Genomic DNA, 16,772 nt, shown 5'->3' on the forward strand with positions numbered 1-16,772 from the left:
GAACAGAATAAAAGGGCAGAAAGAACTCCAAACACACTCAGCCATCTTATCTTTGACAAAGGGACCAAACTCATTCTCTGGAAGAAGGATTACCCCTTTAGTAGTAGTGCTGAGAAAACTGACTTTCTACATGCTAAAGACTAAAGCTAGACCCATGTCTCTCACCATGAACTAGACTAAAATAAAAATTGATCAAAGATCCAAATATTAAAACAGAAACACTAAATCTGCTAGAAGAGAGAATAGGTAAAATTCTTGAAGATTCAGGGGTCGGCAAACACTTCATGAACAAAACCCAGACTGCACGGGAAATAATACAAAGAACCAAGAACTGGGATCTTATCCTATTAAAAAGCTTTTGCACCTCAAAAGAAATCTCCAACAGAGTGAAGAGACAACCCACAGAAAAAAATTTGATAATAGTCCCTCAGACAAAGGACTAATATCTAGAACATACAAAGAATTGAAAAAAATCAGAACCCCCGCCAAATTTAAAGACCCAATCCAAAAATGGGCATCTGAAATGAACAGACACTTCTCAGATGAACAAGTACAAATGGCAAATAAATATGTATAAAAATGTTCAAAATTTTCTGGTCTTTCAAGAGATGCTAATTAAAAACAACACTGATATATCTTCTCATTGCAGAAAGAATGGCTAATATAAAAAATAAATCAACAACAAATGCTGGTAGGGTTGTGGAGGTAAAGAAGCCCCTCTCCACTGTTTGTGGAGTGAAGACTGAATGACCACTGTGGAAATCAGTTAGGAGATTCCTCAAAAAACTATGAATAGAGGTCCCATTTGACCCAGCTATCCCTCTTATGGGTATCTTCCCAAAAGAATTAAAAGCATCACACCACAGTGATATATACGCACCCATGTTTATAGCAACACAGTTTGAAATAGCTAAATCCCCCCGTAAACAGCCCAAATGCTCATCAACTGATGAATGGATAAAAAAGATGTGGTTTTTCTTTTTCTTTTTTTCTTTCTTTTTTTTTTTTTTTTTTTTTTGTTGGTCTTTGAGGCAGGCTCTCACTATGTAGTTGAGACTGACCTGGAACTCACTATGTAGCCCAGTCTGGTCTGAAACTCACAGTGATCCTCCTGTCTCAGCCTCCCGAGCACTGGGATTACAGGGGTGAGCCACCACACTCGGCAAGATGTGGTTTTTCTATGCAATGGATTATTACTCAGCCATAAAGGATAAACTTGAGACATGTATAGCTACATGGATGCACCTTGAAACTATATTCTTAAGTGAAACAAATTAACAGGTGTACATATCACATTGTCTCTCTGGCGTAAGTCATTGAAAGTATAAATAGGAACCAAAATATATACTAGACAATTTGAAATAAGAAAAAATTGTTCAAAAGGAAGGAGGAATAGAGAGATGGGAGGGAAAAGGAAGGAAGAAAAAGAAAAAAATGCAAAAAGAAGGAAAAATATAAATGGGGCTTTTGTAAATGCAGAGAGGAAGAGGGGTTGAAGGGAGGGGAGGGGAATGAGGGAAAAAGAGGGGTCAAGATATATCATGTACAGGTGCAAATTCTCTATGATGAATGTGGTCGTGATGTATACCTAAATTGTGCCAATAAAATTAAGAGACAGAATCAAAAGGACCCCCACCCTCTCCCTACGTAGTGATCTCAGTCTAGGGATGAGAAAGAGGGAGAGAAATGGAGAAGAGGTTAAGAATGTATGAAAATGAGACTGAAAGAAATGTTCTAATCTGGTGGAAAGTGAATTGGTAAGTTGATTGCTAGCTCTCAAATCAGCATGAGGAAAGTATGAGAAGGCTGTATACAGCAACGACCTTCCTCCTCCCTGCTGGGTTGTAGCATGCGCATGCCTTATACATTTTGACCACTTTACTTTAGTCCAGGATGTGGGCTTCTGACCCCTCTCCATGTATCTAGACTATGACATTTTCTCTTAAAACAAGTTTACAAGAACCCAGAAGATACATACTTTTCTTAGCCTCTCCCCTCCAGTAAGGAAAAGGGTCCTAGGGAAGGATGTCCGGAAAGCTTCTCTTTCAGATGTGTGCCCAAGGTGACCTTGGCCGCACTGCTTAATCTGTCCTGACCAGGCCCTGCTGGGTTGGACAGTAGGTCTGGGCCAGTCACATTTGCCCACAAATGCCACAGGATAGTTTTATAAAGTTCATAAACTCTAGGCAGCCCAAGAGTGCAGCTGAAATATCTTTCACTTTTTGTTTGAACAGGTGTCTGACCCTCTGTAAGGATGAGTTCTTTCCTCCATGAGCAAGTTTGTTTGCAGGACTTAATGCTGGTCCCCTGGAATGCTGAACACTTGGAACATCTAGCTCGTTTCTGCCAGTGGATGAGAGCGGAATGGATGTGAATTTCATCCTGTCCTTTCCAGTGCCTTTACCCTGTGCAGTTTACTGTTGCTGGAAATCTCTGGGAAATGCAATAATGAATGTCACCTTCCCTAAGATAATCAGGCAGTTTCAACACACCAAGTATCACAGTGAAAATCGAAGTCAGCAGGAAATGCTGCAAAGCAGGCATCTGGGGGCTCAGACACTGGCATCTGTGGGGTGATATTGATAGCCGTCAGATCTTCCTCCTGCTTTGCTCTGATCCTAAGGTATCGCCCTGAAGAGCACAGGAAGTGCCGCACGCTGTGCTGGGTCCCAGCAGGGCTGAGGGCTGGATGAGGTAGCTTCACACTGTGAAGGATGTGGTCACAGGTATGCTGAGTGGCTTCTTACCTTGACTCTGTGACACAGTAGGTTCCCAGGGTTGTGTATTAGGTAACCTCGTTTCTTGTGTTACAGTGAATTTTATATTCAGCATCAAAAGGGACCAGACAGAATTCTACAGCATTCATGGTTGCAATAATTTTCCTGCAACTGATTTTGAATAAAGTTCTTCTTTCCCCAAGTAAATAGCAGATCTCTGAAAGCCTAATTACAGAACCCTAATACAGTAGGTATGAAAAGTTATGTCTCGATACACTACAGTGGAAATATATGCTTCCCTTCTCCTGCAGAGTAAATATTTTCACTTGTTTCAGATGTGTTTATCAAATTGCAACTAGAAATAAAGGAATAAAATCATTTCCAGGGAAATAAAAATGATAAAAAAATAAAACATTCACTTCGAAAAGCTCCTCTGCCAGACTGACAAGTAGAGCAAATTCACATTCCTTGAGTGAAAACAACAGATTAATATCTACACTCATCATATCCCAGCAGCCCCAGCATCCCAGGCTGTCCCCAGGAAGATGACCAAGGAGACAGGAGACAGAGAGGAGAAGGCAGGCCAGGGTGAGGAGCAGGTTTCTAGAGTGTCAGCAAAGGAAATAGGATAGTTTTGGCTCTGAGCCCAGATCAGTCCTTCTGAGGTTGTTTTTCGACCAACAATACATAGGAGTTTGGCCAAAACTATACTACATCAAAAACATTTCATCCATTTCCAGAGTAAAAGTTATCTATACTTTGAAATCTTGTTGTGGTTTAGGAACTTTTAGGAAGATTCTTTATCATCATCATCTTCATCATCAAGATTAATTCATTGATCTCAAGAGTCGGCTGATGTTGGCACTCGATACATTTGACTTTGCTAGGACCTGAAGCCCCTAGTGCTCTTCTGCAGGCAACATCCTCACTGATCTCTGTACCCCTCAGGGTCTCACTGCTCAGGTCAATTTGTCATGGCCTCTCACATGGGATCTGTTCTGGACCCATGGTGGACCCAGGACCTGGGGAGTCCCTTATGGTGTGGAGATGATAGAGCTACCTCCTTAGGAGAGGGGGACCTTACCAGGAGGGAGACTCTCCTGGCAGTGTTGTTTTATTATCACAGTTATTATCTCCAGGGATTCTCTAGGCTCCATTGATATCCAAGCTGGATATAATTCATGAGCCAAACGTTGTTTGCTTTTGAGCAAGTCTTTGGGAAATGTACATGGTCCAAGGTTCCTGTAGCTCTGCCTTGTGGACACTTTGTGTCATACAGTTATTAGTCACAGTGGGGCAGGAGATAGGCTGTTCTGCAACCTACGGCATATTTAATAGCACCCATGGCCTCTACCCAACAGATACTGGTAGTGCTTACACTCTGTAGGGACAAATAAAAATATTTCCAGACACTGTCAAAGTCCTTTGAGGGGAGATTGCCCCTAGTTGAAACTGCCAGTTTAGATGCATTTTTAGGAAACAGATAAGCATTATTATTGTTGTTGTACTGAATGTTGTGTTTCAGCCAAGAAAAAGACAAAATGAAACTAGCTAAACATTGAGCACTAAAAATCCTACCCTTTCTTTAACAGCATCACTTGATCTTCTGGCTACTCTCTCTTTTCATGAGAATAAGAGTGAATATAGCAACACCCCTGTCACTCAGCACACAGCACTCTGCTGCCTTGCTTGACTGGTTGTTACCTGACACTTTAATGTACTTGATACTAAATTCCTTTGTGCTCCATCAAGCCGTATGTTTTAGTGTTTATTAAATCTTTATAGTGAATTATTCAGAATCCCTTCCCTATCCTGAAAACATCATAAATATTGGTTGTCATTAGGACAGAATTCTTATTAAAACTTTATTGCAATGAATATGTTAAAATCAAACTATAATCCCTTACTTCAATGTGGTGTCCACAATTTCCCAAACACCATCACCCACATTAGATGATTTTTTAATTCAAAGTTACCGAGTAATGGGCAAGTGTCAAATACTTTGTTCCTGTTATACTGACTTCTACAAATTCAGTGTAATTCTGGTGCTCTCCTGGAGACAAATGAGGAAATGGCTTAAGGTTTAACACCTGTGGGAAGCAGGTTTGAGGTGGATTCTGTCTGGCTGCAAAGCCTGACCTTTGGAAGAGCTCCCTCTACTTCTGCTCATCTAGCCAATGAGAACAAGATCAGGACCACCTACCTGGGGAGTTTGAAGCATGAATAAGTTCCCTGGTGAAGCGTTCATTATAGCGCCTGACACATGATCCTCCCTCAGAATGGACGTAGTTCACGACACCTTGCACCCTGCAGCATTCAGTGCCCATGCCCAGGTCAGCAGGAAACACACCGGCCTGGTCTTGTCATTCGGAATCTCTCAGGAGGGGACAGACAGAGGGAAGGTCCCAGCACAAGTGGCAATGGCAGAGAAGGAACTTGGACCATTTGCTAGCAATGAATATTTAAAAGTCTAATATTTAATACTGTAAGATTGTGTTTAAGAAAAAATATCCTAGTTTCTAAATAAATTCTGGCAGAGTTTTGTGCAAGAAATTGCTAATTTAGCATGTTAGAGGTTGAAATTCAAATGAAGTGGTATGGTCCAGAGAAAGATCTCTTTGTGGCATGGTAGTGGCCTCTTCTATGGAGGTGAGAAAGTTGATGTCTAGCAGGAGTAGAGACCTGGCCTTGGGTCCCAGAGCTCATGAGGGGTAAAGTAGGAGTCAGTGGGGCATGAGGGTCACAGCAGGGGCAGAGTATTCTCCTGGGGACAGTGAAGGGTGCTGTCCTGTAAGGAAGTGACTGCAGAGCTTGGTCCTCTTGGTGACCACCCCCACCCATCACCACCAGGGCACAGAGTTCTCTCCTGTCTGGGTCCAGGCACAGAACTGGGGAGGGGACAGGGCCTCTGTGCTCTGTGCCCATGGGTTTGTCAGCACCTGGGGAAAAGGAAAGGAACAAACAGCCCAGGACAGCACAGAGTCAGCTCCAGTGCCTCCTGGCCACCTTCTCATACAGGCCTGGGGGCATTGGCCTTGATTAGGGCTGAACTAGAGCATGGGGATGAGGAGCTCCCTCAGAGGCCAGGCATCTCTGAATTGTAAATGTCAGGTCTCAAGGACCTACGTTGAGAGAGATAAGATGATAACATATAGGACAGCTCACTGTCCTTCAGAATAAACTCGCTTTCCATTCAATTATCTTTTTAAAATCTGTACTGGTATCATGATGATGAAGTCCAACATAACTTTGAATCTTCAATTGAAAAGATATTTGAGTTCAGCTTAGACTCAAGAGGGGTCGCTGTGGTTCTTCTTGCTCTACACACAGAGAACCTCAGGACCCTGGCCAGTTGTCCCAGCCTGAAGAGTGAAGGGGCAGCTGCAGAGAGAAAACAGTAAGGGACCTCCAAAGCCTGGTGGCCTCTCTACAGATCTCACCCTGCCAGGGGTCAGACTCATGTAGGGATAAGAGGTTCCACAGCAGGGTAAGGTAGTTCAACATGGCTCTGTGTGTCCTCAACAGCAGAACTCTGGGTTACACTGCTGCCATGGCTATCAGTTTGGTGGTGTTATAGGCCACATGAGGGCCTGAGTGGCTGCTTCCATGGTGCAAGGTGAATGGAGAGAGATATGTAGGAGGGAGGTAGAGCCTGAAGGAGGAAGAACACAGATCTGTCCACGGGAGAGGCAGGGTGGTGGATGTTCAGGGGTCTCAAAAAGGCTTAAAGCACTTTGCTAGACTAGAATCAGCAGTCATGGGCAATCTGATTGCCTTCTAGCACCATGCTAATTGGGCCACAATCATAGCTTCATTAAATCCTGAAAATCACTCAGTGGGATAAATAAATAATACAGATAAGTAATACCTCTTTAGAAATAGGTAAAGTAAAGCTGTCCTTTTTTTTTTCCTCATTGAGTTTATTGGTACTTTTTAAGTATACAGTACAGTTACATTCATCATTGGGATCTTGTACCTTAACATGACAGGTCTTGATTCTCATTTTTTCCCCATACCTCTGCCCTCCTTTCACCCCCACACCCTCCCCTATTTACAAAGACTTTGTTGCCATTTTTTCCTTTCCTCATATTTTTTCTTTTCCTTTATTTCCTTTCCCCTACCTTTCCCACTTCCCCTACACCTTTAGCCCTTTTCTTCCTATTTCACATTGTCAGTTATACCGTTTGGATCTTATTTACTCTTTTAGTTTTTCACACCAGAGAAACTATTTGGTATTTGCACACGTGTCTTATTTATTTCACTTAAGAGTATGGCCTCAATATGCATCCATTTCCTATGAATGACTCTATTTTATCATTCTTTATGGCTTAGTAGTATTCAACTTTATAGAAAAACCACATCTTCTCTACCCAGTTCCCAACTGATGGGCAGTTGGGCTGTTTCCAAGTCTTAGCTATTACAAACCGTGCCACTATAAGCACAGGTGTGCATATATCACTGTGGTATGATTCTTTAAATTCTTTTGGAAAGATACCCAGAAGAGGAATAGCTTGGTCAAATGGAACCTCTAATCCTAGTTCTTTGAGGTATCTCCATATTGATTTCCACAGGAGTTACACCAGTCTGCACTCCCACCAACAATGGAGACGGGTTCGTCTCTCCCCACAGCCCTATCAACATTTGTTATTGGTTGATTTCTTGATAGCAGCCATTCCTTCTGGGGTGAGGTGGAATCTCAGTGTTGTTTTCATTTTCATCTCTTGATGCAGTAATGTTGAACATTTTTTCATATATTTATTTGCTGCTTTTACTTCTTTGAGAAATGTCTGTTCATTTTAGATGCTCATTTTTGAATCTGGTCTTTACATTTTGGGGACCTGATTTTTTTGAGTTCTTTATATATTCTAGATAATAGTCCTTTGTCTGAGGAGCAGCTGGTAAAATTCTTTTCCCTCATTGTAGGTTGTCTCTTAGTTCTGTTGATGGTTTCTTTTGCAGTGCAGAAGCTTTTTAACAAGATGAGATCCCAGTTGTTGATTCTTTGTGCTAGTTCCTGTGCTACTGAGGCTTTGTTCATAAAGTCTTGTCATATGCCACTGTCTTCAAAAGTTCTGCCTAACTTATGGTCCAGCAAGTTTAGTGTTTGTGTTTTAATATTTAGATCTTTAATCTACTTGGATTTTAGTTTAGTGCATGATGAAAGATAGGGATCTAGTTTTAATCTTTGGCAGGTTGAAATCCAGTTTTTCCAACAAGGCTATCCTTTTAAGGAAACTTTCAGGCTCAGAATAGTGAGTTTCAGGACTTGAAGCCAGATACAGGCTTCATCCAAGTCATTTATCTAGTATAATAGAGCCAGCAGGATGCTGCTTGCCTTGGGGGAAGGGACAAGCTAGGAAAACCACCTGTCCCCAAACCTATGTTTTCTGTGTGAGCTGTCTTTGAAGATCGGAGACTCCAGGGCTCCGAAATAGCAGAACACCTTTGTAGCTCTGGGAAAGTTGTGTCACCTCCAGTTTCCTCTGCAGAAAATCCTCACAGCTGCAATCAGAGAACACAAGATGCTATGAGCAAACTATGTTGCACATATCTAGATGTGGAGAACATTAAGAAATGTGGGGCATTGCTGTCCCACCTCCACATGGACAGGTTCAGTGTATGATCTCTGGAGACCATGTGTAGTAGAAATAGCGGGAATGATAGTTTTAGAGAATTAGGAGCCTGTGTGTGTGTGTGTGTGTGTGTGTGTGTGTGTGTATTCATTAATCCTAAACTGGAAAAGAGCACAGGGAATGTATAGAGGCAGGATCGAGTCACTGAGTGCCAGCACTAGGACTTTGGAAAAAGAGAAAACAGGACATGCACTCGGAGGATGGACTAAGAGGGGTCTGCAGAGAGGTTTGTAGAAATTGTCCAGGCCTGCACCCTGAAGGAATGTGGTTCATTTTCAGTTGATTTGTACCCAGTACACCCAATCAGTCAGGAGGCCAGGAGGGGAAAGGTGGATGTGGCCTGGAAGGGGAGTGCTTAGGAGGGAAGGTGGTGGGTGTGGCTGAGGGAAGGGGCTTGGTGTGGAGAGGGCAGTTGAGCTCCTTGGGTTCCTGCAACCTGACCCAGACCCTAAGCTCCTCTGGAGAACCTGTGAGTCAGCACTGCTCAGCCGCAAACAACCCAGGCTCACCTGCCCTGTGTCCCCAGATGCGGGCTGTGGGTTGGGCTCAGTTGGTGAACTGTGGTCAGTCATAAACCAACAAAAATGTTTTGATGAAGGACCTTTCTAGTTCGGTCTTTTATACACTTACAGACATCTAGCCTGGCTGTGGTAAATGCGTGGAAAAGCCACAATTTAGAATGTCAGCAACGAGGGTGTTGGGGGGCAGGTAATGTTTATTTTCCATTTTTGAATGTTATCCGTATTTACCGCAATGAGAATATATTACTTTCAGAAATCAAAACCCCCAACTGCTTTATGAAAATAGATTTCATGCTGTGTCCTCAGCATTCAGAACTATTTCTGTCCGTTTTTGTGATGGGCATTTTGATTCAATTAGCGCTCTTTAGGTACTTGACAGTCGCAAGCAATAAACTGCCAGAGAGTCTAAAGAACCCTGCCCTTGACTGGTGACACACACTCTTTTTGGTGAGATTTCTCCCCTGTGTTTTACCTCTGTTCCTATCCTCTTCTCCCAACTGTGCTGCAGATCACATTTGCCTATATTCAGCATGTATTTAAAAACTTATTACTGCAAGTTCATCGGGCTTCCATGGCAGTGACATAATACTTGATACAAACAACTTAAGGAAAATTGACTTCTACTCAGTTTTTCAGGTTTCACTGCATTGTCAGCAGCTTATCTGATTTTAGACCTGTGGCGAGGCAAAAATATCACAGCAGAAGGACGTGGTGAAGGAAAACTTCCCACCTTGTGGCAGGTAGGACACAGACAGAGAGGGAAAGATGCAGGGAGGACATATGGTCCCCACACCACATCCCACGTCCTACTCCCTTCTATGCCACCCATCTTGTAAGTTTCCATCACCTCCCAACAATGCCATCAAATTATGATCTCATTAGTGGATTAATACACTGATGCACTTAGAGCCCCGCGATCTCATAATATTCTGAAAGTTCCACCTCTGATGCATGAAATTTCTGGAGGATATTTTAGGTCTAAACCATAACATAAATTCCTGGTCAGGACAGTCAAAAGGAGAAAGGTCCTGTCCCCTTGGGCCTCAGGAGAAGCTTGGAAGCTGGTGCCCAGGTCTTTCTGGTCTGCAGGAGGAGATGTGAGCTTGGGTGCGTGTACAACATGTTCTTTCCTCTTTTCCTCTATGCCTGCCCCAGAAGAAACTGCTCTGGGGACCCAGACTGCAGCCCCTGTGGAGAGGTCTTGCAGAGCAAGGGGAGTAGATCTGGATCAGGCAGACCCTGAGTGAAGATCTTGGAAGGTGGGACCCTGTCAGGAGACCCGTGAGTCTGCAGGTGCTGCCTCTGACCGGGGACAGAAGGGTCCTGGGCGTTGTGAGAAATGAGAAGGAGCCTAAGCTGATTCCATTCCTTCTGCTTGTACAACAATGTAGATGTCCATATGCTAACCATTGTCAGTGCCCTGGATGAGCTGGAAGACCAGAAAGAGGACAGTTCCTGATGCATATTTATGAAAAAGTGAAAATTACCTTTTCTTTCAATTTATACTATTAAAAAACTGTTGAATAAAACTCTTTAAAAACAAAAGCATGGATATAAACACAGAACAAAGAAAAACACTGTCAAATCATTTTAAAATAACCCCAAAATCTGCAAGCTAGTCAAGAATATTAGAAATACAAGTATGGTAATTTATATAAGGGCTAGCAACTTTCTTGTATATAAAAAAAAGCCATTTAGAAGGTACAAAGGAAAAATACTTCATTCAACAGAACAAAAAAAAATAATAAGCTAGAAATAATATTTAAAGAAAGTATATAACAACTTCAGTATGTAAGTACTCAGTAATAACCTGCTAAGTAATAATCTAAAGGAGAAACGGTGCATGCTGCTGCTGAGTGCCATCTAACAGAAAGGCAGACTCCTAAAACCTTACAGTGTATCCTCATCCACCTTATTCACTTGGATATGGTATCATGAGACTTCTGGCTCTCCCCCGAAGCAAGATGATCATGCAAGGAAAATACATTTAATCGATTCGGGACACTGAGGCAGCCAGGTACAGCACAACTAAAGATGTGAAAGGACTTCAGAAAGTGGCCCAAACAATGGGATGCATGTTCTAGAAGCGCTGACTATTTTGAGAGGATGTAAAAGCAAGGTATCTTGTATGGTGATACATTTTTAAACTTTAAACACTCACCATATGATTTTTTAAATCTTTATTAAGTTTATTTGTACATTTTAGGTATACCAGATGTTTCAACCACACCTCATATAATGTTCTCATGCCCTGGGCAACCTCCTAAGAAAAGGAAGACCCAAAAAAGCAGCAATTGGAGCCAATCACACATGCAACAAAGGAACTAAAGAAAAATAAGTGGTGAAATATGAGGAAAAAGAGCCTGGCCTGGGATAGTTGAGTAGCGGCTAGGGTACTAAAGGGAGATTAACAATGCTTCTTTTTACCCAATTTTAACTTTCGATCCTGAATGATGAGAATGCTATCTCGGGGAGTGCATCGTTCTTGTAAAACTTCATCTGCTTTCTGCCTAACAGCATGCAGGTCATAGTGACCTTGTACTCTGTATTTTATTAAGTGCTTTTAACTCAACATAGTTAAGGCACCAGAGTAGTTTCTTTTGGGGTGATGGGTTTTCTACTCCTTAATTTAAAAACAAGAAAATTTTGCAATTTATAAACATATAGAAGAAATATAATTTACTGGAGAAAAAGAAAGTTTAACAATCAAACAAATGCAAGAAATATTTTATAACACACACAGGCCCTCACACACATGAAGTTGCCAGGAGCTAGTATTTCATAGAACAGTTCTAATAAAACATCTACCTTTCACATTCATTTTGAGGAAGAACTAGAAGATGCAGGATACCAGATCTATCTACTAAGATATTAACATGACTTTCCAAGAATTTAGGAAACAAATAACACCGAATTACTCAAAAAGGCCGGTTGGCAAAAAATATTAAAACAAACAGAAGATTCACATCCACCACAGTGCATCTGAAGTAGCATGGTGGGTACAACCTTCTGCTTTAACCTAATGCCACCTACCTGCTCTGCACACTGTGTCCTTCCTCCTGCAAGGCTGCCATGACCACACGGACAGTTCTGTCCCTTCAGCGTCTGTCTCTTCTGCACACCAGCTGTCACCTAATTTATGAATCACTAGCAAAGGCCAATCATATCTGAGAAACTATATTTTTTCCAAGTTTCCCCTTTGACATGTGTGCATAGATGAAAAGGATAGCACATCTATAATATTCCCCCCTTTTCTGTATTCTTATTCATAGCAAGAACATCACGGGTGGCTACGGTGAGCGAAGTATCAGTTGGTTTAAAAGGTCATATGATCAGAAAAGTGAAGTATTCAGAAAGCCCCAAATTCTTATTTCATCATTTCTCATCACCCTGAGCAATGAATAAGAATTGTTTTCATTTTGTCTGAGTGATGATAGAGTAAAAGAATGCATGCACCTAGCCTTCCCTTGATGCTCTCCCATCAGCCCAGGGCGACCTTGTCTGTCTTAGACAGTGGTTTTCAAACAGCCCTGGAAGAGCTGAGGAAATCGTGCCATCACCCAGACAGACCGGCCAAGTTCTGGAGATGGCAGTGTGGTCTTTAGGAAAGTCCTGAGGAGGTGATTAGGGGCAGGGCACAGCTGTTGAGAGTGGTACGAGATGGATACAAGGGCGGGGTTAGGAGATGGGTTCAGGGTTTCTTTCTCTTTGCTCATTCTACAGTGAGTCAGGGCTAGGAGAGAAGACGAGGGCTGTTCTAAGTGTGGTCTAGGAACAGGCAAACTTTTCAGTGTAGATAAAGGCAAGTGTGGATCACTGTGTCTGTCCAGGCTGCGCAGTAATAAACACCAGAATCACTTTCTTCCACCTTTCTTGCTAGGAATTCAGAACTCATTTCTGTGCTTACATAAACACTGCATTTCTGTGCATTGATTTCTGAATCTACTGCAGCCCAGGAGTTTAAGAAGTCATAGTACAGAAGGTGTTGTGGGGCCTGACCCTCCTTGAATAGGTACCAGAGGATGTATTTCCTTACTACCTGAGTATCACAAATGATGGCTACATGTGACCCAGGTCTCCTGGTAATTGACGTCATTCTTCCTTCCCAGTTGGAAGATATTTGACTGCCTGCAGTGGAAATAGCAACCCAAAATAATGAGAAATGGACAATGCAATTCTTTGGGTGAACTCCACTGGGATTGGGGGGATCCTATTAGAATCTATGTCACATACTTAACAGCTGGCAGGAAAACTAGAAGCAGGACCACAGTCCACAACATGGCTGCTTCTCCTCGGCCTTGGAAGGAGAGAGACCAGATGAGAAGAGGAGCAGAAATCGCCCTCCAAACTAAAATCCCTCTCAACACAAAGGGATCCCTAGAACAGTGAGTTGGAGCTGGTCTTCCCAACTAAACAACAGGAAGCACGAGTAGCTGAGGATCTGAAAAGACAGTCAAGCTGCAGACCAGTAGGGGAGGTGCCTGGGAAAAGGCCCTGCCTCTCTGGGCGCTCCTGCAGCGCCCTGCTGTGGCTGCCGGAAGCAGGTCCTCTCCGGAGGAAGAAAACCCAGGAGCCTGACAACTCTGTACTGAGGCTGAGTGTGAACATGGTGAGAGGCTGAACCCTGATGACACAGGCCTGTGCCTTTTGGGCACAGTGATGTCTCTGCAGAGGAGAGATTCTCTATGCTAATGCTGCTGCCGAGTTCTTGCGCTCAGATGAAAGTTTAACATTATTGCCCTGAACCACTATCACATCTGTGAGTATCTTGAGACAGCCACCAACTGCAAACCTGATAATCCCTGAAGCCAGATTATTAAAAGAAAAGTAGGATCCAGATGTCGGCTACATTTGACACTCAAAAGAAAACTGGCATATGTGTGGCTGTGTGTATGCACAAATCAGTTTGTCAGGTTTCCCTCCATTCTCGTCAAAAGATTGTTTAGGGTAGTGTTGCGAGAATTAATAAAAATTAATAAAGACATAGAGTGCCAAGCTATGCACTTTGGGACGTTCTTCAACTAAAAAATTGTTAGCAGCTTTCTGAAACTCAAGTGTACCAGAGCATTCTGTATTTTATTGCCGACCCTGCCCTAAGAAGGCACACTGTCATTTTACTTGATGTTGATTAATGAAAAGATGATCAGATAAGTATAATAAAATGATGAAAAAGAAACTGGGATGTATTATGTCCAGGTACCAACTCCATACATGGAATGTAAGCATTAGTACTACAAACATGTATTGATAAAAAAATGATGATAAAATTTAAGGGGTGCCTATACAGATTTCTATCTACCACATTTATAAATATATCTGTATGTATGCTTAATAAATTCCTCATACAGGCCAGGGATTTAGCTCAGTGGTGCTGCCACCTCCCTCACAAGTGCAAGTCCGGAGTTCGATCCCCAGTACCAAAAAAAGAAAAAAAAAATCCTCATAAATTGAAAGACATCGTCATTCTCAATCCTTGTTTTGGCCTTCAGATAATTAATCTTCCACTCTTGTGACTGCTAGGAAAACAGAAAGTCAGGGGGATGCAGGTTGGTCACCCTTCTCCTGTGGGACCACAGGAAGTGTGGTGACATGAGACTGCCAGAGGAGCAGCTCTGAGAACAGAGCATCCAGGTCATGTGCAAAATGGCCTTTCAGGGCCTGGCAAGCTTTTGTGCCTTGGAGTCTGGGAGGTACTCGCTGGGTCAGAGGCTCAGTTTTAAATTGAGGAAGGTCAATCAATAGGTGTTTCTTTTAAAAAAGTCAGAAAAGAAATGTACTCCAGCAGAACTACAACAGCTATAGTGAAAAGAGGCCAATTCTGGCACTAGAATAAAAGGATCCACTGAACACAATGGAAAGCTAGGAAAGAGACCCACGTGTAGGTATCATGTTAACAAATTATGAGGCTATTCATTCATATCAGCAAGAAAATAGTTGATTATTAAATAAGCTCTCCACTGGGAACTGGCTCACTGTAAGGAAACAAATAGTATAAAGTTGTTACTTCATCATTGATATATATATGTACATTTAGGTGTAAAAAAAATTGAAAGCAGAAAGTAGTAGAATTTAACATTGATAAATTGCATAGAAACTTCAGGTGAGACAGGCTTTATCTACACCTGATAGCAAAAACAGGGGCTGTAAGAATATTGGTAGATTTCACTGAAATAAATATTCAAATTTCTGTTCACCAGAAGGTGCCAAAAAGAGTCAATGAGAGGAAGTTATAGAAAAGAGTCAACGAGAGGAAGTTACAGACACTTACAGAGAAAGAATAGCCATATTTATCATTCGCTCTTATCATTCCTACCACTACAGTCATTATTATGTAAAAATACAGGTGGACCAATGGCACAAACACAATAAATGAATAAAAAGCTTTAAAAACAGAGAAAAATATGGATTTCTTCATTGATACTCTTGGAGTTTGTGCAACTCTTTTAAAATAAAGCATAAAAGGCAGATGGTAGAAAATGAACACTGATTAAAATATTAATGCCAAATACTTCAGAACCAAAATACCAAATTCCAATAGATCAAGTATATACTACAAATATGGTGAAGATTCATTGAAAGCAAATGAATTCTTTTGAAAAAACGAGAAAAAGTGAAAACATCCAGACTGTGACAGACAATTATCGGATTATCCCAGCACTAATTGTACCTCTCCCTGAAACTGGGTAGATTGAACCCAGAGTTCTGCACTCTACCGTGCAGCAGGCTGGGCATTGTGGGGTGGGGAACTGTTTTTCCATATCCATGTGCTGAATGTTCCCCCATCACTGACACCATGAATCCATTCCCTGGTGTCAAAAATCTTCTATTAACCCTCTCTGAAGTTCCCTTTAAAGTCATTTTGTCCCTGTCGAGGGTCTCTGATGATTCAGTGTGTGATGTTCAGTTGAACTCAAGGCTTCCGTATCTCTTTGCTCCTGAAACACACAGTATTGCTCACAACCATGTCTACCTTGGCTAATGGGTTCACATACGCAGGTCATGCGCCACTCTGTCTACACTGAGAAAGTAAAACCAAAAGACACCAGAGCCCACAAACTAAATAGTTTAGATAAGCATAGACACTTGGAATGTTCTGGATGAACCCGGGCCACAGATATGCCCTGCTCCTTCCTCCACCTCAGGGTCAGAGAAGTGACAGAAGGAACAATGTCTACACAGTTCTGGTCGCCAGGTTCCCAACTCCCACAGCAACTAATAAATTTCCTGTTTCCCAGTAGGGCATCCGGGCACCCGCAGCACAAAGGAGAAGGCTGATTGCAATTGCACATGTGTGAAGATGGATACTTTCTTGGCATGCATTAGCTGTGACCTTTAGAAAGCGAGCCAAGTTGGCTGTGGTTTAACTGTCCTGTTTCCCTTCTAACAAACTCACTACCCCTTACGCTGCCTCAACCAGTAGGGGCTGGTTTGACTCTGAGCCTCTTCAAAGAATCAACCACATTTGACAGAGCAGGGAAACAAAACAGGCCTGAGAAAGTGATGCCCCACCAGCCACACCAGCACCACCTGTCACCCACTGTGTCCCCAGCCCCCCAGGGCCCTGCTCCATGCTGCTGAAGTTCAGGGCAGCCCAGGTGGATGGGGAAAGAAGGTGCTGAGGGATTTGAACCCCCAGGGGAACCTACCCCTGCCCAGCCTGTGACATCAGCTTCACAGAGCTCTGGTGATGTGACCATTTCCAGTCTGGGGCCTGTGCCTTTGCAGTGCAGAAATAGCTCCACTCTCTGTACAGAGGGCAGGAATTTATCTAAAGGAACCTGAACCCAGAGACCTTGAAAAGAACAGTGACATGTGCATCTTCATTTGTCAGTGATTCCTTCTGAAGTCACCGCCCCAAGAAAAAAGACATAATCATCATCCCAGAGAAAGAAATGCAGATG

At 42.5% G+C, this 16,772-nt stretch overlaps 1 protein-coding gene across 8 annotated transcripts in view; it reads right to left on the reverse strand.

Annotated features, from left to right (window-relative positions):
- Nucleotides 1–7,881: 7,881 nt before the first annotated feature.
- The window catches only part of LOC104873674 (probable C-mannosyltransferase DPY19L2), a 69,543-nt gene continuing 60,652 nt past the window's right edge, over nucleotides 7,882–16,772 (reverse strand). For 6 of the 8 annotated variants that reach the window (XM_010640474.3, XM_010640473.3, XM_033764836.1 and 3 more), the window contains one exon: nucleotides 7,882–8,219. The gene's annotated coding sequence lies outside the window, so the exon portion shown is untranslated. The remainder of the gene's footprint in view (nucleotides 8,220–16,772) is intronic. The other 2 variants (XM_010640476.3, XM_010640477.3) reach the window with 1 other exon arrangement.

Source organism: Fukomys damarensis, unplaced genomic scaffold, assembly GCF_012274545.1.
Source record: "Fukomys damarensis isolate Sample0158 unplaced genomic scaffold, DMR_v1.0_HiC HiC_scaffold_17, whole genome shotgun sequence".
NCBI lineage: Eukaryota > Metazoa > Chordata > Mammalia > Rodentia > Bathyergidae > Fukomys > Fukomys damarensis.